Source organism: Mauremys mutica, chromosome 3 (genome assembly GCF_020497125.1).
Source record: "Mauremys mutica isolate MM-2020 ecotype Southern chromosome 3, ASM2049712v1, whole genome shotgun sequence".
Classification (NCBI taxonomy): domain Eukaryota; kingdom Metazoa; phylum Chordata; order Testudines; family Geoemydidae; genus Mauremys; species Mauremys mutica.
Window position 1 is genome coordinate 17,491,818 of NC_059074.1, and position 25,652 is coordinate 17,517,469.

General features: G+C 47.5%; 1 protein-coding gene across 3 annotated transcripts in view; it reads right to left on the reverse strand.

Annotated features, from left to right (window-relative positions):
• The window catches only part of RCAN2 (regulator of calcineurin 2), a 190,519-nt gene extending 174,936 nt beyond the window's left edge, over nt 1–15,583 (reverse strand). The window contains exon 1 of one of the 3 annotated variants that reach the window (XM_045010514.1): nt 15,559–15,583. The gene's annotated coding sequence lies outside the window, so the exon portion shown is untranslated. Of the gene's footprint in view, nt 1–5,417; nt 5,455–6,015; nt 6,096–15,558 lie in introns of those variants that run through there. The other 2 variants (XM_045010510.1, XM_045010512.1) reach the window with 2 other exon arrangements.
• Between the last annotated feature and the right edge of the window lie 10,069 nt (nt 15,584–25,652).

A 25,652-nucleotide genomic window follows, 5' to 3' on the forward strand; every position in this document is an offset into this window, starting at 1 on the left:
TCTGTAACCCCAGAGCTGCAGGCACTCAGTATTAAGATGAAAAATGCGACCTTGTAGGGAAATCACATGTGCTATGTAAGGTGAATAGTGCTTTTCACTGTGAAAGAGTATAACCATTGTTCTGTAAAATGTATCTTTCTAAATATTTATCTCCCTCATGCAGCTGCAAATTTTTCAAGCGTCCCTCCTCCATCCCAAAGGCTAGCACAGATAAGGCGGAGGAAAAAGAAGACGCGAGATGAGATGTTCTCGGATATTATGGAAGTTACACGCAATGAAAGAGGTCATCTGAATGAGTGGAAGGACGTGGTTTCAAATTACAGGAAAGAGGCCAGTGAACGTGAGGACAGGAGGGACAACCGAGATGAGAGGTGGCGGCAGGAAGACCGGCAGGAAAATCAGCGGTTGCGGCAGGAAGATCAGCGGTGGCGGGATGCAACTCTGGGGCTGCTGCGTGATCAAACTGACATGCTGCGTGATCAAACTGACATGCTCCGGCGTCTGGTGGAGCTTCAGGAACGGCAGCAGGATGACAGAGTGCCGCTGCAGCCCCTGTATAACCACCCTCAACCCTCACCATGTTCCACATCCTCCTCACCCAGACGTGTAAGAACGCGTGGGGGGAGGCTCCGTGCACCCGCCCACTCCACCCCCGTGGACAGCCCAACCAGAAGGATGTCGTTACTCTGAATTTTTTTTTTAATGGCCTTCTCCATCCCTCCTTTCCTCCTCCCAAAGCACACCCTTACTTCTCTCCCTCTTTTTATAATGAATCAATAAAGAATTCATGCTTTTTAAATGAGAGTGACTTTATTTGCATAAGTAAGCTGTACTCGAAGGGGGAGGGGGAGTTGCTTACAGGGACTGAGTCAATCAAGGGGGTTGGGTGTTCATCAACAAACACAGCAGTCACACTGTACCCTGGCCATTGATGAAGCTCGTTTTCAAAGCTTCTCTGATGCGCACCGCTTCCTGGTGTGCTCTTCTAATCTCCCTGGTGTCTGGCTGCGCGTAATCAGCGGCCAGGTGATTTGCCTCAGCCTCCCACCCCGCCATAAAGGTCTCCCCCTTACTCTCACAGAGATTGTGGAGAATACAGCAAGCAGCAATAACATAGGGGACATTGGTTTGGCTGAGGTCTGAGCGAGTCAGTAATGTGCGCCAGCGCGCCTTTAAACGGCCAAATGCACATTCCACCACCATTCTGCACTTGCTCAGCCTGTAATTGAACAGATCCTGACCACTGTCCAGGCTGCCTGTGTATGGCTTCATGAGCCATGGCATCAAGGGGTAGGCTGGGTCCCCCAGGATAACGACAGGCATTTCAACATCCCCAACTGTTATTTTCTGGTCTGGGAAGTAAGTCCCTTGCTGCAGCCGTTTAAACAGAGTAGTGCTTCTGAATACGCGAGCGTCATGAACCCTCCCTGGCCATCCCGCGTGGATGTTTGTGAAACGTCCCTTGTGATCCACCAGTGCTTGCAGCACCATTGAAAAGTACCCCTTCCGGTTTACGTACTGGGTGCCCTGGTGCTGCGGTGCCAAGATAGGGATATGGGTTCCATCTATCGCCCCCCCACAGTTAGGGAATCCCATTGCAGCAAAGCCATCCACTATGGCCTGCACGTTTCCCAGAGTCACAACCTTTCGTAGCAGCAGCTTAGTGATTGCTTTGGCTACTTGCATCACAGCAGCCCCCACAGTAGATTTTCCAACTCCAAATTGATTCCCGACTGACCGGTAGCTGTCTGGCGTTGCAAGCTTCCACAGGGCTATCGCCACTCGCTTCTCTACTGTGAGGGCTGCTCTCATCTTGGTATTATGGCGTTTCAGGGCAGGGGCAAGCAAGTCACAAAGTTCCATGAAAGTGCCCTTATGCATGCGAAAGTTTCGCAGCCACTGGGAATCGTCCCACACCTGCAACACAATGCGGTCCCACCAGTCAGTGCTTGTTTCCCGGGCCCAAAATCGGCGTTCAATGGATAGAATCTGCCCCATTACCATCAGGATCTCCAAAGCGCCGGGGCCCGCGGTTTGAGATAATTCTGTGTCCACGTCCTCATCACTGTCATCGCCGCGCTGCCGTATCCGCCTCTTACTCGCCTCGGTTCGAAGGTCCTGGTTCAGCATATACTGCACAAGAGTGCGCGAGGTGTTTAAAACATCCACGATTGCGGTATGGAGCTGAGCAGGGTCCATGCTTGCTGTGCTATGGCGTCTGCACGGTTCACCAAGCAAAAAAGGCGCGAAACGGTTGTCTGCCGCTGTCAGGGAGGGAGGGAGGGGTGAGGCTGTACCCAGAACCACCCGCGAAAATGATTTTTGCCCCATCAGGCACTGGGATCTCAACCCGGAAATGCCAAGGGGCGGGGGAGGCTGCGGGAACTATGGGATAGCTACGGGATAGCTACCCACAGTGCAACGCTCCAGAAATCGACGCTAGCCTCGGACCATGGACGCACACCACCGATTTAATGTGTTTAGTGTGGCCGCGCGCACTCGATTTTATAAAATCTGTTTTACAAAACCGGTTTATGCAAATTCGGAATAGTCCCGTAGTGTAGACGTACCCTGAGAATTTCAAACGCACTTAACATTGGCCTAACTCTGCTCTCATTAAAGTCAATGGGATTTTTACCAGACACATGAGCGCTGGCCTAAATCAAATTCCCATTGACTGCAATAGGAGCAGAGTTAGATGGAGAATTTGCCTTTGTATTTCTTTATTACACCAAAATCCCAGTCCCACAATCCCTACCATGGAAACACTTCTGTTGACTCCAGTGGAACTTTCACCTAAGCAGAGACAGCTGAATTGGACGCCAAGTGACAAAAGCAATGGACTGCTGCAGATAAAGAAGCAATATAGCCTGTATCACCCTCAGGTTTATCACTGCTCCCTCTAGTGGCAATAAAAATGTCTCAAATGTAGAAAGCACTCAAATCATTCCTTGGAGAGGAGAAAGCAACGACCCCCTCTCTCCCTCTGACAAAGTAGTGAAGTTATAGGATAAGGCAGAGGGACTTTTTGTAAAGTGATGCAAATCCCTTTTTTCCCCCCTAATCCTTTCCAGGGAAATTCTGGCTCTATTAAGTTTAGCTGAGCCTTTGGGACAATTTTGGGGAGTTTTTAACATCCAGAGGGGCCATTCACTTTTATTCATTCATAGTAATTTTTCATTAAGACCTGGCTTCTAATTAGTTTCAATGAGCCTTTACGTTTCTCTTTCCTTTGGCTACATTTAATAAAACACCCACATACAAGACACACTGCCCATATGGCACTTCTCATGCAGGACGCCTGTAAAGTAATACCGATAAGTTTTGTACTGCAAAATTGGGGCCTATGGGTGGCTCCAGTCCTCACACATTTCTTCCCAACTGCCACCGCAAAGAGAAAGAGAGAGAACCACACATGATATCCACCTTGCTTAATGAACCTCTAGAAGATATTCAGACTCCATGGTGATAGACATGGCATGACAACCAGTAGAACAGAACTTTTAAGCCAATGGGATCTGCTTGGGTGCACAGTCTGCACATCACAATGTGGGATCAGGACTGTAGTTTTGATTTGCTTTTTTAAAATATTGATATGGACATACATGGTGAAAATATAAGGCTAATAAATCGTATTTTTAAGAAAAGAAATCCAAGACAATCTTATCGAACGATAACCATCCAGGCAGTCTTGTTTCTATCACACTTTCCTTACAATTTGGAAATTAAAAACTGAAGCCATTGGAAATATAAGAGTTTGGAGAAACTTTCTTTATAGATGTTATGGCTGGTGCCTAGGAGAAGTTTACAAACCAGGTACCATCACATCAGTATTAAAAGTGAAACATCAGTGTTCTTAATACAGGTGGGGACAAACCAAAACCCAGGATACACATAGAGCCCACATTAGAGCCATACATTTTAGGACCAGAAGGTACTCATCTACTCTGATTCCTGTCTATCACAAGCCATCAGCACAACCTAGCACCTGTACACTAAACCCAACAACCAAAATTAGGCCATGATATTACAGCCCACAGGAGATTGGGCTATTGAGTGCCATAGGCAGAGAATAGGAGATACTGAGACACACCAATGCCCCTGTAATAGCAGGGAAATTATTACATGAGATATATGCAAATAATCCTGGCAAGTGACCTGCACGCCATACTGCAGCAGAAGGCAAAAAAAGTCACTGCCAATCTGACCTGGGAGAAAATTCCTTCTTGACCCCACACATGGCAATTAGTTAGACCAGGAGCATATGAGCAAGAACAAGCCAGCCAAGCACATTGTTTGGCAGAAGACAGAATAAAATACATTAGTCAGATGGGCCCCAGCCTCCTCTAACTGGGGTAAGAGAGGGGTCACCTGTCCTCAGTTCTTACTGCACTGAAGAAACCACAAGGCCAAGTTTACAATACATATGGACATCTTTCCCACTTAGTAACCATCCACTGAGCAAAACAGAAGGTTAGTTTGTAGTTTCTGTGACAATTTCCCATCAGCACAATGGTCTCAGAGCTCAGACTCTCAAAGGATGATATTGTATTCACTGTGAAAGCATACTGTTTATTCTTACTGGTTTTGTATGTTTACTGAAGCAACAGAGTTGCTTGGGACTAATGCTGTAATTTTAAAAGAACAATGTTTAATTATTCCACAGAGCAACCTCTATGAACAAACAAAACTGGAGCAAGTTATTTTTCTATATATAGCTACAGAAGACTATGAAAATCTAAAATGTGAACTATAAACCCTGCTAACAAATCCATAGAAACATTATAGAATCTGTCACTTTTATTTTTAATCTAGTTGCTAAAAACAATAAATGCATGAGGAGTTTATGGGCACAAATTTAGAAGGTGATGGGGAGTGAAACCTTTCTTAAATGACTACTCATGGATCCAGGGGGAAATTGGTTGCTGAGGAGAGATGGCCTGAGGTCAGATAAAACCGTAGTAGAATCCTAGGGCTGTCCTTATAGTGGTCTCTCAAAACAGGGGAGTCCCTTTGTGAGGGGCCGGTGATGCAGGTTTCTTTGTACTGCCACACTCTGAAGCAACACAAAGTCGTCAGAACAGGTTCGTTGTCACTTAACTTCCATTGGTTTTTAGGTGAGCGGAGATGTTTAATCCAGCACAGCAGAACCCCGTTTAGCATCTCCCATATCTGGTCTTGTATCCAAATCCTATTTACATCCCTACACCCCAGCATGAGACACTCCCTCATTTGTCAATTCCCCCCTTTAATCCCCAAATAAGTAACTTATTTCCAAACCCCACAGCAAGCCCCCCTCCCCTTGAATTATCCAAACCCCCCTCCCCGTATTTGCAACATGACAAGGCTGGCCTGTACTCAATACTCCACCAGCCCCCGAAATACCTGCCCCCTGCCCCAAAGGCTTCACAATCTACCCCAAAACGTTTCCGACAGCGCAGGGTGGCTTTGTCCTGGGAGGCCTGCAGTGCTCGGTGTGTGCGCAGTGGGAAGGGGGAAATCGGGGGAGGGGTCGGGGCACAGACCCAACCAAAACAAAATGGAAAAAAAATGAGCTGGGTCCCCGAGGGGATGATGATAGGACCCCCCCATACAGGTTTTTTTCCAGCCCCCTTTAAGCAGTGGAGGCTCAGAACCCCCCTGCAAGGGGCTGGTGTCAGTGGGCACCAAAGGGGGGGGGGCATCGGAGCAGTGACATGAGAATTACTGATCCCCCGTCCGTGACACCAAGCGCCGGGCACGATTCATTCTCCCCCCGCCGCCCCGTCAGCGACACCCCCTCCGCCTGGGGCAGAGCGGGATTTCGTTCTCCCCCCACGCCAGGAAGAGCAGGGGACTGTCCCTCCCCCGGGGACAGCATGCCTGGGGGAGGTTAGATAACGGGCCGGGGGGGGGGAAATACCCTTCCGGGGGGGGGGGGTATTCCTGGCAATGGCTTCCCCCGGGGGGGTCCCACGCTGCAAGGACACCGGGCAACCTGGAAATCGGTAAGCGGCAGCCTGCGCCTGAACTTACCTGCTGGGGCTGGTTTTCCTCCCCCCACCCCCTGTGCGCCGCCGCCGCTCCGCTCCGCTCTCTGCTCCGGGGAGCTGCTGTCACCCTGACAAAGCGGCTCAGCTGCCGCCGGCCCAATCAGCCAGCCCCGCGGCTCAGCCACACACACCAGCCAACCAGCGCGGGAGAGCCGAGCCCGTCTACACGCCCCCGCCGCGCCCTCCCCAGCACGCCCGCGCTCCGAGCTCGTGTCAACGCCAGCTGCTGCGCTAGGCTGGGCATCAGTCACTGCCTCGCCACAAGTGGGTGGAGGTTTCTGTCTAGGGTGACCAGATGTCCTAATTTTATAGGGACAGTCCTGATTTGGGGGGCTTTTTCTTATATAGGCTCCTATTACCCCCTTCCCCCACACACACCCTGTCCTGATTTTTCACATTCGCTGTCTGGTCACCCTATTTCTGTCTGCCCCCCCTACCCCCTCTCTGCACAAGGATGGGAATTTCTGTTCTTCCCCCTTCGCAATCACTTCCACACAGGTGGGGGTGCCGGGGGTGCAAAGGGAAAACTCTGCCCACCAGGTGGAGGTGAGTTCAGGTTTCTGTGGCATCATCTGGGTCTGGGCACTGGAGCGTAGACAGAGCTTAATTTGTAATGAAAGAGGTGCCAGGGCACAAGCAGATTATTCTACTTTCATAATTGACCTGCAAGCCCCGAGGTGCGGGGACTATGACCTGCGCAGTCTAGAGGTGCCAGGGCTAAGCCCCAGCACAAATTAAGCATTTCATGTAGATCTCTGCTATGCCAGAACTCTCATTCTCCTCTGTTGTGTTCCCCTAGTTTAGTATCATAATAACTAGACTTGGAAGTATTAGACTTTTATCTGTGAATGTCAATTTCACTGAGCACACACAAACTGATGAAAATATCTGTCCATTATAGCGGAAGAGGACCAATCTGGGTCTTCTTTTAAAAAGAAAGTCATTTAAGAGTTTTGATCCCCTGCTTTCTTGGAAAAATAACTGTTTCTCTTCCTCCTTTCTCTTCCATTTGCATGTCAGAGGCTGCTAAACCTCAGAGTAAAGTTTTCTGTGGTATCTCCTTACTCCTATAAAATGTTATGGGGATGAAATCAGTAGAGTTCTACAGAAATGGCTGTGAAAAATCTATAAAATGCAACAGAGAATGAGATCATTCCCACGGAATTTTTTAAAACATCCTACAGATGTCTACAGAAAGTATGATTCTCTGTTAAGTAAATATATAAAAAAATCCAATAGAAAGGTTACAATTCACTCAAGCTCTTTCCACTAACAGCCCTTATGACTTGCTGTGGTGAATGAGACTAGAGTCCCCTCTCAGACAGTGCCAGAAGATGGTGCAAGAAATCCTGCAGTGGATAGTTGTAGGACCACCGTCACACAGGGAAAGTCTCTTCCGGACTCCATTACTTAGAGGCTGTCCTTATGTCCTGAAGCATGAGGTTTTAGATCCCTTCCAAAGTCTTTGTTCTCTGTTTTTTAATTCTTACTATTGAGAGTGGATACCCTTGTAATCCATAGATTAATTACTATGATTTGTTTGTATTGCAATAGCATGTCAGAGTCCAAGTCATGAACCAACCAGGATCCCATCGTGCTAGGCACTGTACGACCACAGAAAACAGTCCCCATCCTAAAGAGTTTACAATCTAAATTGCAGAATTCAAAGAATATTGAACATGTCTGAGGTCTCTCAGTTTTAAACCTGTAGCCTTTCAGTTTCATTGAATGTCCCCTTGTTTTTTGTATTCTGAGGATGGGTGCACCTGATTTACTTTCGCTGCACCATTCACATGCCATATCCCTGTATCACATCCCCTCTTACTTGTCTCCTCTTTGAAGTCAACAATCCTGATTTTCCCCATTCATTCTTCACTGCCTCTTCCAGTTGAAGTTCATGCTTGGAAGACAGTCAAAGTTCACCAGGCAGAGCTTTTCTTTCACCGCCTGGGTATCTCCACAGAGGGGACTGAGCTAGCCCATAATTAGGAAAATTGGGAACATCTAAGCCTGAGCTTTGGAAAATGCTCTTGCAAGCATTTCAACATTATTATTGGGACAACTGGGGAGACCAACACAGGATTCCAGTGTTTAAAGTATCAAATGTTTTTCAAAGCAAGCACTAATGAGAGTGGAAACAATGACAGGGTTCTGAATATCCCCCTCTGTAAGTATTTAAACACTCACATTAGGAAAATTCCATAATAATGGGCAATTATGGTTTTAAATATTTAAAAACAACTCTGAGAAAAGAGCTCCCTGGTAGCTAATGAAACCTGCCTTTCAGAGGTAATCTTGCCATTTACTAATTTGGACTCAAACACTATGTCTGGTCTGAGTAGCCAGGCTGTGCATATCAGAGTGCTGCAGGGATCCTCCACGGCCTAAGTATCTGTAGATTATCAGGGAACCTCAGGGTTGAGAAGGAATCCCTGAACCAACCACAGAACAGCAGCTCCTTATAAGATCTGCAAATAGTGACCCAGTGCTGATCACCCAGAATTCAATGAAAGTTTTGCTATTGACTTCAGTGGATGCAGGATTAGACCCAGTGAACCAAATCCTGAGCTGCTCAGTACCCACAGCTTGCACTGCAGATAAGGGGAGTGGAAAATATACTTGAGATTTTATTTGCTGGGCCAAACTGTTCTCCAAGTTACACTCAGGTTGCACCAGTGTTTCAACAGAAGTGAATCAGTACAACTAAGAGAAGAATTAGGCCCATCGTGTTGATATGTGACCACCCACAAAATACAACCAAGGACCCAGTCCTGCAATCTTAGCACATATTTCAGGGTCAGAGTTTTCTCCTTTCAGAAGAAGAAAGGAGTTTGTCACCCCCCACCCCCAAACAAAGCAGATAAAGATCTACAAAGTTCTTGTCCTACATACTGGCTCTTATCCATCGCTGCCCCCTCTGAATGTCCCCCAGTTGCTGGATTAGGAATCCTCCTTAAAGGAAGAGTCCAGCAATCAGAGTTGGAAACATTAACCTACCCATGAACATTCCCTGTAGCTGGTTAGGGTGACATCATTGTCTCCACAGCTCTTAGTCTGACCCTTCTTTATGTGTGTAGTATCCACCAAGGGCTTCTGCAGAATGCAATAAAGACAGCAAAATAAAACTGGGGGGGCAAGGGCTGGGTCTTTTATTAGTCTGCAAAGCACCCTGCCCAGCTATGGGTGGCAGGGAATGATTAATGAAATGTAAATGAAACATTGCTACAGAAGGTCTGTCTGTCTCTCTGGATTAGCTGTATAATTCCAATCCTTTACCAAAAATGTGTCAGTAAATATATATTGTAACATAGCCACTAGGATTATCACTGCACAAGCCACTAACTAGAAGTGACAGTAAATTCTAAGGCAACTGACAGCAGAGGCACAGTGTTAACATGTTCTGTCCATGAGTCACCCTAAAAGTCCTTTTCTCTTCAACATTGTAGAATTCCTGACTCAACTTAGAGCCCCCCCCAATAAAGATTTGTTACAGTTAACCCACAGTTTTGAAGAAAAATGAACTACCGTGCCTGCATATCTAGCTGAGGAAGATGCATGCATGCATCCAACGAAGTGGGTATTCACCCACGAAAGCTCATGCTCCAATACGTCTGTTAGTCTAAAGGTGCTCCAGGACTCTTTGCTGCTCTTACAGATCCAGACTAACACGGCTACCCCTCTGATACTAGCTGAGGAATGTTTTTAACTAAAGAGAAATGTTTGTTAGCCTTGATGCTTAGTAAAGTAAGAGGAACAAAGAATTCCACTAGCTTTTAAAATAATCTCTACTGCTAGTAAAGAAAGAATCTTTTGTTCTGCAACAAAGTTAATCTTGAAGCATAACAGCAATTCTTACTGCTTTTATCTTGACTGGTTAACTGACTCCTTATAATAGAGGTGCCATCCCAGCATCTCCTTCCCATGGTATAATGCGGCAGCTTTGCCTCAGTTTCCCCACATGCTATTCAGACCACTTCCACTATAGATGTGGCTTAGTCCTCCAGTCAAATCACTTCAGAGCACTCCACCCCTTCCAGGGTAACTGAGGCCTTCAGTCAAAATCCACTAGAGACACCAAACAAAAACATCCTCAGCCCAGCCGTCAGCCCCCTTCCTGGCAGGCAGGCCCCCAGCTGTAATGTCTTGGTCTACTATCAGGTTTCTGAGTTTCAATCACACAAACAATATGGTTCAGGCCTAATGCAGTGTCCAGGCTGCTCCTAGCCCCAAACAGGCTTCTCCCCCCAGCAACCTATGTGCCCTGTCTATTAGGCCATTACCTGATTCCCCTCCTTTTAAATCCCCCCGGCCTAACCTAACACCCAGCAACAGGTGTTACAGGGCAGGGCAATTTGAGCCTGTGTCTGTTAATTAACCCCTTCCTGTCTGGTGTGGGGTTTGTGCTCCCCTTCAGTCCTGTGTGAGCTATATTATATACTTGGAGTGGTGGAGACACCCCATGGCATACACATCCTCATGAGAACAGAAGGCACCACTCACTAGCATCACTAATGGCATTAGATCAGGTTGCTCATGAATGGCTCCGGGGTTGCTGCTGCATGTTTACAAGCAGCAGCATTTGAGTTCTCAGCTTTACTCAACCAAATGTTTAGTTGCGAAGCTGCAGCAACTGGCTTGTCAAAATGGTCTCCCAGGCTGATAGATTGCCTCCTCCCTAAATTGGTGAATGGGATATAATAGCAGCCAGTTAGTCAAAGAAACCGTCTGATAGCTGCCTACAGCACATACAGTTTGTGGAGGAGTATCAAAGACACCAGCTGAATCAAACCCAAACTAAGAACACAGTCTGTCCAGCACGTGGTTTCTAAACATCCTGCCTGCCTTCCTGGTACACATATTTCCAGCTCCTTTTAGGCTGGAGCTCCTCTGGGGAGGAACTATATTTATTTAGTCTCTTGTACAGTGCTGGGTACACTGTAAGCCCTTAATACATAACCAGGCCCACGCCCGGTTCTTATATTCAGGATGAGATTTATTAGGAGTGACTTGCCCAGTATGTCCCAAACTGCAGCAAAAGATACAAGGTGAATAGAGCTTCTGTTTTGGGAGGTCCATGAATTTTGGTTTTGGGGATTTATTTTTAGGAATGTTTAAATTTTATGTAGCTATCCAAAAGTCAGGGGTTTTCAGGGCTTTCTCTTTGTATATACCATAATGAGTACTGTATATTACAAATACTACCTATTGTAGTAATATGTACTGTAATGAGTAATCTCTTTGTGATGTTCCCTAGAGGACTTTAACATACTGTTAGATTGGGTCAGGTTATAGCAGGGTAGCAGTGTATTATTACTTATTTGTGTTGCAATAACACTTAGGAGCCCAGGCATTGACCAGGAGTCCCTTGTGCTAGATATGTTTGGTTCAGAATGATATAGATACCTTCATGGTTGCCTTTGCCAGTGAAAGTGCTTCAGGACCTACTGACCCTCATTGGAAGGTTTTGGAAAAGCATCCTAGGAGACATTTTGGCTTACATTGGGAGATCATTTCCTGAATTGCTCTGCCTCTGTTTCATTACGTGAAACGATGATCCCTGCTTTTAAGTTTTTATCTGCTTCTTTCCTTCCTGATATCTTCATTCATTATTAGGATGATACCATCAGTGGGTTGTGTAGGACTGAGACTCACTCAGCAGATGGGTTTAACAAATCTCTATTACAGCAAAACACTCAGCAAGCAGGGATCAATTACTCACAAGTGGGAAGCTCATTGGGACGATCTCATCACAGTCACCTCCATCACTGGACAATACAGCTTCAGCCGTCCTTTGTTACACAAACTTATTTATAATTTTTTGTTATCTTTTCTTCTATCTATGTATTAGGCTCCCATTTCCCCGTTAATTCCTCTTCCCCATCAGTACAGGTTTATTGTTAGTTCAGAACAGTCTTTTCTAGTCTTTTAGCTACTTTGTCGTTTCTTTTTCTCACAAACATGACTACTCTACAATTTCTTGCACATGCGCAGTTCTACTTATGCTTATGCTGTTAAATGTTATCCAAAGAAACTCTTAAAATCCACAGCAGGATTCTGTCAGGCCTAAATATGCCTTTGTTTCCAACAGAATGCTATAGAAATAATTATGCTTTCAGAAGCAGAGCAGTGTGGATGATAAGTTATTATGATTAACTTATTAGTCCTTTATATGACACTGCAAATATGTACAGCCAATAGAAAATAAGCAGCACGAGCAGACAAGTAACAACAATCACATTTTATACGAGTATCCCTGAAGTTAACACAGACCTGGGGACTCATGCACAGTCTGCTTCAAACTGGGTTTATTGCTACAAATTTACTAGCAAAGCCCATGCTGCTAACGCTCAGGATTAAAAAAATGTATTAAAGCTAATTGCTACAATGCCTACCCTGCTAGAAATGCCTATAATTAAATGAATCAACTGAAGTTTGCCCTGAGGTGGTGCCATAACACATAGACTTCAGTCCCTAGTGAAATGTGAACAGTGGAGGTGAGGGAGCAGGACCCGACACAGGTGCACAGTTGTTATTAAGCAGTATGGGGTCAAACCTGGCCTCTCTTGCACTGATGTGCCAGTGTGAAGTGAGAAAAGAAAAAGGGGAGCTTCTGCTTTTTTGCATAAACCACAGGACAGAATCTCCCAACCATGTACAAGAGAACTTCAGAAGAGATGGTCAGCCCGTCCATGCACTATGCACCGGATCCTCAAAGGTGTTTGATTTCAGTGGGAGCTAGGCACCCAAATGCCTTTCAGGGTCAGAGTCCATGTCCCCAAGAGGTGAGATGTAGAGGCTTTAGTGATTGCAAATTTTTGCATGTCCTGGCACTTGAATTTGTGCTGGCAAATAAGTTAATTGCTACTTGATCCAGTCACACAAATCCAAAATTTTCAATATGCAAAAATGTGCATATCCACAAAACCGTGACTGCAAATTTAGTGGCCAGGTTGGGGCCATTTTGAAAATTTGGCCCACAGACTCTATCTAAATATACGGATTTACACCTGAAGGAAAATCATGGCCAGTTTCGGGGCGGGGGGGGGGGGGGCGTTGTTTTTAGAGGAACATCAGACTCGACTATTAAATAAGTGATACATGATTCAAGTCCATGGCAAGCAACAGCCAGTTGTCTGTCTTTTGGATAAAGCATTCTTTGGTTTGTTTTCATGGAAAAGGAACTTAAAAGCTCAGACTTGCACTGATGTAATCACCTTTTAATATCCATGTTTTATTCCAGTTCTGTAATCAAGCTTAAAATAGCAGGTGATAATACCAAGATCTGGACAGCGGAAGAGGGTCACATAGCAATATATCAAGCCACAGGACATTATTTAATAAAGGTCAGTGGCCTCAACCGGACTTTACATTTTATCATGCATTACCTAGCTCTTAAGTTTAAGCTGGATGTGACATTTGGGCAGAGGTCATATTATCTATATAGGTCCCAATTCAGAAAAGCACATATATCTACTGTATATAAATGCATTCAGGAAAGCAGTCAATGGTCCATTGAGCACATGCGTAGTGCTTTGCTGAATTGGGATGCTTTCCTGAACTTGGGCCAGATACATTAAATTCACTCCAGATCTGAATTAGCAGTAACAAAGACTAGGGCTGCAAACCCTACTGAGTACGTCAGTAGTCAGTTGGCTGGGGGATACAAAATCTTTGAGTTACCAGCCAGCGGCCTGCTACCCATATTTACAACACAAAAAAATTTAAAACATGATACCCCCAGATCCCATGTGCCTCACACTTGGTAACTGATGATGAATCTTCTTTCGTTTTTTAGAATCATAGAATCATAGGACTGCAAGGGACTTTGAGAGGTCATCTAGTCCAGTCCCCTGCACTCATGGCAGGACTAAGTATTATCTAGACCATCCCTGACAGGTGTTTGTCCAACCTGCTCTTAAAAATCCCCAGTGATGGAGATTCCACAACCTCCCTAGGCAATTTATTCCAGTGCTTGACCACCTTAACAGTTAAGAAGTTTTTCCTAATGTCCAACCTAAATTTCCCTTGCTGCAATTTAAGCCCATTGATTCTTGTCCTATCCTCAGAGGTTAAGAAGAACAATTCTTCTCTCTCCTCCTTGTAACAACCTTTTATGTACTTGAAAATGGTTATCGTGTCTTCTCTTTCCAGACTAAACAAACCCAGTTTTTTCAATCTTCCCTCATAGATCATGTTTTCTAGACCTTTACTCATTTTTGTTGCTCTTCCGTGGACTTTCTCCAATTTGTCCACATCTTTCCTGAAATGTGTCTCCCAGAACTGGACACAATACTCCAGCTGAGGCCTAATCAGCGTGGAGTAGAGTGGAAGAATTACTTCTCGTGACTTGCTTACAACACTCTTGCTAATACAGCCCAGAATGATGCTCGCTTTTTTTGCAACAGTGTTACACTGTTGACTCATATTTAGCTTGTGATCCACTATGACTCCAGAGCCTTTTCCGCAGTATTTCTTCCTAGGCAGTAATTTCTCATTTTGTATGTGTGCAACTGATTGTTCCTTCCTAAGTGGATTACTTTGCATTTGTCCTTATTGAATTTCATCCTATTTACTTCAGACCATTTCTCCGGTTCTATTCAATATCTTCATTAATGATTTAGATAATGGCATAGAGAGTACACTTATAAAATTTGCGGATGATGCCAAGCGAGGCGGGGTTGCAATTGATTTGGAGGATAGGATTAAAATTCAAAATGAATCATTTTGATCATTTTGCATTTTAATCCTATCCTCCAAATCAATTGCAACCCTGGCTCGCTTGGCATCATCCGCAAATTTTATAAGTGTACTCTCTATACCATTATCTAAATCATTAATGAAGATATTGAATAGAACCGGACCCAGAACTGATCCCTGCAGGACCCCACTCGTTATGCCCTTCCAGCATGACTGTGAACCACTGATAGCTACTCTATGGGAACGATTTTCCAACCAGTTATGCACCCACCTTATAGTAGCGCCTTGTAGGTAGCATTTCCCTAATTTGTTTATGAGAAGGTCAGGGAAGACAGTATCAAAAGCTTTATTAAACTCAAGATATACCACGGCTACTGGTTCCCTCCTATCCACAAGGCTTGTTACCCTGTCAAAGAATGCCATCAGGAGGTTTGACATGATTTGTTCTTGACAAATCCATGCTGACTGTTACTTATCACCTTATTATATTATACATTTTTAATATATAAGGCAACACCTCCTCCCTTTTTCCCTGCCTGTCCTTTCTGAGCAAGCTGTACACTTCTATACCAATATTCCAGTCACGTGTATTATCCCACCAAATCTCTGTGATGCCAACTATATCATAGTTGTGTTTATTTACTAGCATTTTGAATTCTTCCTGCTTATTCCTCATACTTCTCACATTAGTATACAGACATCTATGATTCTGATTTGATTTCCACTCCACAGTTCTGTCTTGTCTCTCCCTTATCCCTGTTATAACAGCACATGCCCCCACCCTCCCAAATTCCAACCCTTCTCCCAGGTCTCCATGTTTCTGACTTACCTGTGGGCTTTGGTCACCTGCCCCCTTCGAACCTAGTTTAAAGCCCTCCTCACTAGGTTAGTCAGTCTGTATCCAAATATGCCTTTCCCCTTCCTCGATAGGTGGACTGTGTGACACTAAGCCCCCAGTCTTCATAGAGATATTGTTATGATATGATTATGGCATAACTATGATGTATTTTATACCAGATAGGTCATGTGAGGTATCATTGAAAAGGTTATGATTTGTTGGATACGATTGTCCTATTTGTATGCATGTATCATTTTTGCATCTGAAGTTAGGAATATTGTCTATGCATCTATTACAAAGGTGTTTACACCTGGGGAATGCCCACTAGGCAGAATGCAGTAAGTCTAGATGTCTAGCTGGGAAGGGCCATTAGGGAGAACAATAGGTCTTTGAAGATGCTAATCATGCACTGAGAAGTCTTCCTGGAGATGCTACAAACAGCCTCTGAGTTATGGCTGCATGGTCATGTGACCAAGTCACCTGGTACTGGATTCCATGATAATATTAGTATTTTCCCGCTAACCAGGGGTGGGAACCACACTGGGAGACAAAGGATTCACACCATATGCAAAAAATATTTAAAGCAGCGGAGTGACATCATCATGGTTGATTCCTCACTAACTCCCTGCCCAAAAAAGAAGGCTGCTGGAAACACCTGAAAAACAAAGAGACTGAGGACGGGGTGGGGATGGGTGGGGGGGCGGAACCCAGGCTAGAGGGTGTCTGGCCTGTGAAAGGAATATCTGGAGTGAGTTTTAAGCTGCCAGCAAGTCTCTGCAATCTGCCTACAACATCATTTAGAGTGAGAATTTACTACTTGTAACCAATTTCTTTAGAATATTAATCTTAGATTGAATTTTGTTTTATGTGCTGGGGAATCTGCTTTGATCTGTTTGCTATGCCTTGTAATCACTTATAATCTATCTTTTGTAGTTAATAAACTTGTTTGTGTTTTGTCTAAAACCCAGTGTGTGGAATTCATAACTGGGGGACAAAAAGCCGTTGCATCTCTCTCTCCACATTGGGGGGGGGATATTTCATGTGCTTACGCTGTACAAGTTTCTGTGCAGTGCAAGACGGTACAATTTTGGGTCTACCCTCTAGAGTGGGAGTGCACTTGAGTACTGGGCAGTTCCTTAGCTGAGCCTTCCCATGCAGTGCTGATCTCAGCATTTGTGTGTAAAGCTGCAGCTGGGTGTGTCCCTACCAGGATGTGTGCTGGTAAAGTGCAGTCTGAAGCCTGTTGGGGGGCTTGGCTGGCTTGCCTCAGCAATACAGTGTAAAGGGAGCCAAGGCTGGTGGGTTAGGCAGACTCAGTGATACCCCAGTCACAGGTGGCACCCTGAAGAAGGGCGGGGGGAACCTGCCACAGACTTCATCTCTGTTTAGCAGTCCTTCTTCCTGGAACAGCATCCCATGGTCAAGGAAGCTGAAGCCCTCCAGGTGACACCATCCTCACCGCCAGGATGCATCTGTCTCTGCCTGGGCCTCTACTCTTGACCAGAAGGATTGAAGAGAACATTACCTGCACCCCCAGCTCCTTCACCCTTACTCCTAGAGCCCTGTAGTCACTTCTGATTTGCTGAGGGTCATACCTCACAGTATCATTAGTGCCCACATGGATGAGTAGCATAGGGTAGTAGTCAGAGAGCCAGATGACCCTTGGCAATCCCTCTGTAATGTCTTGCATATGGGCCCTGGCAGGCAGCATACCTCCTGGGATGCCATGTCAAGTAACAGATGGGTGCCTCCATCCCCCTCAGAAGAGAGTCACCAACCACCACTACCCTACATTGGGAGTGGTGGCTGCGATCCTCCCAGCCTTGGGGATACCTGTCTTCTCCTCCTCCACCTTTGTGGGTGATTCCTCATCACTCGTTGCCAGGGAAGCATATCTGTTTTCCACCACCATGGTGGGTGGGTTGGGAGTAGGGGTGGAACACTGCCTGCTGCCAGAAGTAATCAGCAGCCAGTGTCCTCCCTGTGACAGAGCCATATCCTCCTCCCCCAGTGGTGTGACAGCAATCCTCTGGAGCTGGATAGCTTCCTCAGCCTTAGATGTCTCCATATGAATACTCAAGGAATTCCTCGTAGGCACAGATGCTCCTCAGCCTAGCCACCTGCTCCTGTAGCTCTCCCACTTGCTTCCTCAGAGATTCCACCAGCAGGCACTTTTCACACTGGATGGTCCCCCCAGCCTGGCTCAAATCCACACCAGGATCTGGGTAGAGGCATCCACGGTTAGGTTGTCTGTCTGGATACAGGCGCAGGTGGAGGAGACAGGCAGGGGCGGCTCCAGGCACCAGCACGCCAAGTGTGTGCCTGGGGCGGCAAGCCGCGGGGGACACCCTGCTGTGAGGGGGGCAGGCAGGCTGCCTTCGGTGGCTTGCCTGCAGGAGGTCCACCAGTCCTGCGGTTTCGGTGGCAATTCGGTGGTGGGTATGCCGAAGCCGCGGAACCGGAGGACCTCCCACAGGCATGCCCCAGGGCAGCCTGCCTGCCGTGATTGGGGCGGCAAAATACCTAGAGCCGCCCTTGGAGACAGAAGTGTTGGCACTGGCGATGCAGCCCTTCCTAACCATAGCGATTATATTATGACTCCCTCTCACAAACTCCATCTCAAACTCCCCTGTTTATGGTCCCCATGGTGGCTTAGCCTCTGGCTTTTAAAGCCTTCTCTCCTAGGTCAGCCCTACTCCCTCGTTAATGACACAGGGGGAGGGTGATCACAAGGCTGATTGAGGCTGATCAAAGATGATCAAGGATGATCCAAAGAGAACAAAGGCTCAAACTAAGCTTTTGTGCTTAATTAATTTAAGATACAATTCGTCAAGTGTGGTTTTAACACAGACTTTTGACATGAGAAGTGATGACAGGAGGCAGCTCTTCAGTTTAGAGCTCACTGCACCAGGTCAAGAACCCACATGCATATCAAGAGGCAAACAGAAGTGCCAAGGAGCAATGAACCACATCCTAAGATATTTACTTGAGCCAAATGTTCATTGAAGTGTCTGTATAAGAGCACAGTACAAACTGAAGGACAGATTCTGCCACCCTTAATTACATTGATTTCAGCAGGACAGAGTAAGATACAAGTCAGCATGAGTAGGGGTGTAAGAATCTAGGCCTGAGAAAAGATTTACAGTATTAATAAGTTATAAGGCCAGAAGGAAGCATTGGGTTCATCTAGTCTGCCTTCCTGCATAACGCAGGCCATAGGACTTCCCTGGATAAATTCCTGTTTGAACTAGAGCTTGTCTTTTAGGAAAACATCCCTTCTTGATTTATAAATTTCCAGTGATGGAGAATCCACCACAAATCGTTGTTAGTTGTCCCAATGGTTAGTTATCTTTGCTATTGAAAAACTGCCTTATTTCCAGCCATTAGATCTTGTTGTATCTTTATCTGCTAGACAGAGGAGTCCATTATCAAATTTCTGCTCACCATGTAGATCAAATATGGTGAAATGTGATCAAATCATCCCTTAACCTTCTCTTTGATCAGATTAAAAGATTCAGTCTTTCACTCTAAGGCATTCTTTCCAATACTTTACTTAGTCTTGTGGCTATTCCCTGAACTCGCTCCAATTTATCAACATCCTTCTTGAATTGTGGACACCAGAACTGGACACAGGATTCCATTAACAGTCACACCAGCGTCAAATATAAAGGTAATATAACCTATATAAAGGTAATATAATATTCCTATTCGATATGCCCATTCATATATCCAAGGATCGCATTAGCCCTTTTGGCCACAGCATCACACTGAGAGCTCATGTTCAACTAATTATCCAGTATGACCCCCAAGTCCTTTTCAGAGTCACTGCTTCCCAGGAATTAGTAATAACAATTGCATTATACAACTACATTATGCTCTGTGGTTGTTTGTTACTGTGTTATGTGCCACTGTCTGGTAATTGGGAATGGTGCTGTACCAAATCTGTAGTGAAAGAGAAATAATACACTGGCATAATAGCATAGTCCAAATTTATTTTGCAAAATTAACATGCAGAGACAAATGTTGCACAATTTCAAGCTAACATTCTTTACTAATGTTTGGTTGGAAAAGGGGATTGTTGTTTTGTCCTAAACTAAACTTGTTTATACATTTTTCAGTGCAACTCATAAATTATGTACAAAATATTTTGAAGGGGTTGTAAATAGCAAAATGTGTAGTCCACCAGTGTCATTCCTTTAAGTGTGCACCAAAAGTTTTAAAATCTTTCTTGTGCCTATTTTAGGTTTGTAGCTCTATTTGTGCTGCTTTATACGCAATATATGAGTAACACAAATACTATAGGCCCCTGTTGTACAAAGCACTTAGGGTATGTCTGCACAGCCCGCGGCAAAGAACCTCCCAGTTTGGGCTGACAGACTTCGGTGTGCAGGGCTCTAAAAATGCCTCCGTAGACAATGCCTTGAAGTTGCACTTCGGGCTCTGACGCCCACCCCTCCTTAGGCTTCAAAGCCCGAACTCCGGCCCAACCTGCGACTTCAAATGTTGTCTATACCGCTATTTCAAGAGCACCAGTGTGAGCTCTGCAAGCAGGGCTGTCCATAGTGGGGTGCGGGACCTGGGACATAGGCACTGAGTTTCTATCTGCCGTGGGATGCTCCCACTGGCTCTTCCCAGGCCCTGCCCCCACTCCACCCCTTTCCCCAGGGCCTCACCCTATCTCTTCCTACCCCTGCCGTGCCCTGCCTCTTCCCCACCCAGTTCTGCCCCCTCCCCCAAGCGCGCTGCACCCTCCCCCCTCCCTCCCCCTGAGCGCTTCCAGATGAAACAGCTGATGGGCAGTAGGTGCTGGGAGGGAAGGGAAGGCACTGATCAGTGGGGCCTGCTGGCGGGCAGGAGATGCTGCGGGGGGAGGTTGGCTGGGGGGGCTCCTCCTCACCACCCACCCACCTGCACGCCCTGCCTTCCACCTCACCTCCCCACCCACCTCCTCACAAAGTGCGGGACCCCCCAAAGCACAGGGCCCAGGGTGGTCATCCCTATTCGCCGTACCCTAGGGATGGTTCTGCCCACAAGCCCAAATCTGTCTACCCGAGCTGGGAGGCTCAATGCTGCGAGCTATGTGGGCATACTGAAGTCTTATAGATTTCAACAGAGCTTAAGCACATGCTTGAGTGCTTTGCTAAATAAGGATAATACTTAGCATTTCTAACCTATAGCCTGCAAGGTGCTTCACAATAGTGGGTATCATTATCCCCATTTTACAGAGGAGAAACTGAGTCACAGAAAGATGAACTGACTTGCCCAAAGGCACACAGGAAGTCAGCCACAGAACTGGGAACAGAACCCAGACTCTTAGTTCCATACATATTCCATGGGACTGTGCCTTCTCGGACTGTGTATGTACAGAATGATATTATCTTTGTAAAGACTTCAGTGCTATAATTATCTTCCCATGACTCTCATGGAAACAAGATATTTATAACTCCATTAAGCCTTTCCTGGTAATTTTATGATCAAAGTGAAGAAATAAATAATGATCTGCCAATCAGTGGCACGTCCAGTGTTGTTCAGCATAGATACACAGTGAATGCTTCTCCTTGGTTGTTTCAATTAAACTCTTGCTGTCTCCTGAATGCCTTTCTTGTGCCTAATTCCCCTTCCACTGCATACCAGTGAAGAGGAAATATTTTTGGCCATGTGATAAGCCACATGTTTAGAATGCACCAAATAATTAGGAAAGATGCTTGCTGCCAAGAGAGCCTAATGTTGTTTATATATATATAAAATGTGATGGTTTAAAACTTTACTCTGCTAAAACAGTGATGGCCCTTAACCTTTGGTAGTTTCATTGGGGCTGCCTATAAACTATGAAACACATTTTTTGGTGATTTTCAAGATGCATCCTCCCAGAGCTGACAGGTGAGGAGGGGGACATGTAGGGTTGCTGCTGGGCTTGTACTGAGCATGCTCAGTAACACTGCTGAAGCCGGCTGCCCCATCTCTTCCCATACCCCACTATCAGCAGGCGCGGATCATCTCTGCACCCACCACTTATGTTTGTAACTCTGAAACAAGCAAGCAGAATTAAGGACTCACCCACCCCCTAATCTGTTATGTAATTTATGGGCAGCTGCACCAAAGATCAACAAAGCTACTTCAGTATTTTACGTAATCCCTTGGATTTCTGTAAAACTGCTATAACAAATATGTTGACTACAGCAAATACAAGTCTACCTGTATTTAGCTATCTAAGGCAATTGGGCCCTGAACCAAGATACTTAACACATCTGCTTAAAGTAAAATAGGTGCCTAAGTCCATTTCACTTTGGCTCAGTGCTCAACACCACTGACCTTGGCAATATTTTTTTGTATAGGCAGCCATTGTTAGCTTAACATAGTTCATTTCAAGAACAGGTGTCATCTCTTTTTGTCCCCAAATGCAGCCTGTTTTCAGGAGCCACCTGGTAAACCTAATCTTCTGGTGTCTCTGACTATGTGTATATGCCCCTCCTAAGGGCAGAAAAGGGATTAAGTAACATCACTGAAGTAAAGACAGAGCCCCATCCCTGCCCACTGGGAATGCATGGCTGGCAAGCATGGGTGAGAGGGATCTTTTTCATCACAAGTTAGATTTCTAGAGGAAGTGTCTGTTTTCCATGATTTTTTTTTATAATTTTTTTTGGGGGGGTTCATCAGCAGTGGCTGAGTTTTCAGCTGAAACACTTTTACTTTTTCAACAAAATCCCAAAAGTTCAATGAAAGCAGAACCTTTTTCACAATTTTTTTCCCCACAGGAACAAGAATTGTTTTCCAACTAGCTTTAGATTCACGAGCAGGATCTCACTGTACCTGGACTGATTACCTGCTGCTCCCTAGACTGTAAGGGAAAGCAGCTGGGCCTTAAAAGAGGAGAGACAGTTGCAGGTTGTTGGCAGCTGCCTGCAGGGAGTAAGAAGGCTCTTGAGCCAGCAGGGGGAAGGCCTGTAGAGATGGCCAAATTCCCAGCAAAAAGGACTGGGCCAAGCCACAAGTGGGATGAAGACTTTGTAAGTTTGAATTTTCTTTTGAAAGATTTGGTTCAGGACTTAATAAATTGGACTCCAGCAAGGGGAAAGGTTATGAATATCTGGCTTGCTGACTTTTTAAGGGAGCCTGATTTAAGAGGAAACTAAGGCAGGCCTCAGCAGAACCACACTTGGGCAGAAGGGGGCACTACAGGGCAGGTATGCTCTTTGCCATAAGACACAGTGTAAGGTTGCTAGAGCCTATGAAGCCTGGCTTCCCCACACTGATAATCCTACTTCCTAAAGTTTGAGATTTTTTTTAGGGCAATTCCTTTGTGTGTCCCCCAAATCATATTACCTCTGGGGACTCACTTTGTCTTCATCCAAAGTGGACTCCCACACTCCTTAGTTTCAATCCCCTAGTAATCCGGGGTAGTATCTGTGATGGAGCAGGGGCTGTCTGTGTGCTTGGTAGGCAGAGACAGGTATGCAGCTGTAACATGAGCCTGGCTGGGGGAGGGGAGGTCTCACCTCTGGCTGTAGCTAGACAAAGGGAGGGGGGAAGTGGAATCAGTCTTCGGTTTTGGGAGCTGGGAGGTGGGGTTTTCAGGGGATCCTAGGCTGGGATCCAAGCACCCTGAACCCCCAGAAAGGCCAGATTGAGGGGTCCTGGCTCTGCACACAAGCTGGGTTGTAACCTGTGTTCCTGTTGTTCAATAAACCTTCTGTTTTACTGGCTGGCTGAGAGTCACTGTGAGTTCAGGAAGAGGGGTGCAGGGCCGGACTCCCCCACACTCCGTGACAACTGGTGGCAGCGGTGGGATCGGCGGCACCCCGTGGACGGCGCTTCCTGCAGTAAGTGACTGGGGAGCAGTAAAACGAAGGGGCGATTAACCCCTGGGAGAGTGTGGCCAGAGAGCAGGACTTTGCAGTAACAGGGTCCCCCGGGGGATCACAGCGAGCGATCCCAGGGGCGGAGGAGTCTGCAGCTCGACCCTGGCAGAGAGGCGGTGACCTCAAGGACTGGCACACTAGGGGTCCCCCTGGAACCCGTGGGGAGTGGCGAACACCCCAGCCTGCGAGCGGCCAGCAGGAAGATGTATTCCACGCAGCGCAAGTGCGACTTGGTGGAGCAGTGCAAGCAGAGGGGGCTGCGCTGTGGGAAGCTCACCAAGGCCCAGCTGATTGCCCGGCTGGAGGAGAGAGACCGCGTCAATGAACCGGACCCGGTCTCTGAGGGAAGCAGCCCGGCAGATGCAGCGCAGGCACCAGTGTCTGTACCCACTGGGAGTGGTCAGCCAGCGGCTGAGGGCATCCCGAGACCTCCCACCCCTAGGCCTAGGGGGAGGGGGAGGAGGAGCCCAGCTACCGAGGGCACCGTGACCCCCCCGGCCAGCAGGGGGTCGTCCCGGCGACGCTCGGCCTCCGGGGAGCGCAGGCGGCTGGACTTGGAGAGAGAGATCAAACTGAAAGAGATGGAGATGGAGGACCGGCAGAAGCAACGCGAATTCGAGGACAGGGAGAAGCAGCGCAACCATGAGCTGGCCATGGCCCAGCTGAACAACAGTAAGGCCCCGGCTGCGGCGAGTGAGGGGGGGCCCAAGCCTACAAAGAGCTTCGATAAGAACTTCCTGGCCCCGCGTAAGGAGGGGGAGGACATAGACACCTTCCTGACGGCCTTTGAGAATGCCTGTGAGCTGCACCAGGTTGACCCCGCAGACAGGATCCGGTGCCTCACCCCCTTACTGGACTCCACCGCCGTGGAGGTGTACAGCCGAATGAGAGGGGAGGAGGCGCGGGACTACAACCTGTTCAAAGAGGCCCTACTCCGCGAGTTTGGGCTGACCCCGGAGATGTACCGGAAGAGGTTCCGGGGTCAACGTAAGACCCGGGAGGGCACATACCTGCAACTGGTCAACCGGGCGCAGGGGTATGCCCGCAAGTGGACGGCTGGGGCCCAAACTAGAGAGGACCTGCTTGACCTAGTCGTACTGGAGCACCTGTATGAGCAGTGCCCATCTGACCTGAAGCAGTGGCTGATGGACCAGAAGCCGGAGAACCCGCAGCATGCAGGCCGGCTGGCCGACCAATACATGGACAGTCGGGCGGGGGATGGCAGGGAGGAGTCTCGAGGGAGCAGGCCTGCCTCAACGCAGAGAGAGAGTCACCACGGGACCTCCCAGCGGGGCCCTTTGGAGAACCCCCACAAAAGGGGAACGTCCAGCGTCAGATCCACCCGACCCCCGCGAGGGGACCCACGAGACATGGGCTGCTTCCACTGTGGCCAGCAAGGCCACCTACGGGCCCAGTGCCCCAAGCTCAGAGACAGACCGAGCAGACCCAATCCGCAGAGGGTTGACTGGGTAAAGACCCAATCGGAGGAGGGGCAACATGCCCAAGAGAGGGGGGCTGGCAGCGTCCCACCTGGGAAGGAGGGAGGAGGGCCCCAGGTCAGCGCCCCTGGGGGGCTGGATGCTCCGGACACAAGGTTCTGCTACAGGGTGGCCATGGGGCTGCCCCTCCGGAGCGAGTGCCTCGTTCCCCTGGAGGTGGATGGGAGGAAGGTCACTGGGTACTGGGATACGGGCGCAGAGGTGACGCTGGCCCGGCCCGAGGTGGTGGGCCTAAATCGGATGGTGCCTGATACCTACCTGTCCCTGATGGGCGTGAGCGGGACCCCATTCAAGGTGCCTGTGGCGAGGGTGCACCTGAAGTGGGGGGTCAAGGAGGGCCCCAAGGATGTGGGAGTGCACCCCCATTTGCCCACAGAGGTGCTAATGGGGGGGGACCTCGAGACCTGGCCCGGCAATACCCGGGGTGCCCTGGTCGTGACCCGTAGTCAGAGTCGGCGCAGGGCTCTGCACCCTGACAACGGGGAGAGTGCTCTACCCGAGTGCCTGGCGGGGAGGGAACGCCCAGAGACACGACCCAGAGAGGCGGCGGCCTCAGACCCAGCCGGTGAGAGAGAGCAGGGCCCCATCCCTGTCCCAGCTGCTGAGTTCCAGGCCGAGGTGCAGAAGGATCCCTCCTTGCAGAAGCCCAGGGACCGGGCTGACCTCAATGCAGCACAGACCATGAGGAGAGGTTGCAAGGAGAGGTTCCTGTGGGAGAAGGGGTTCC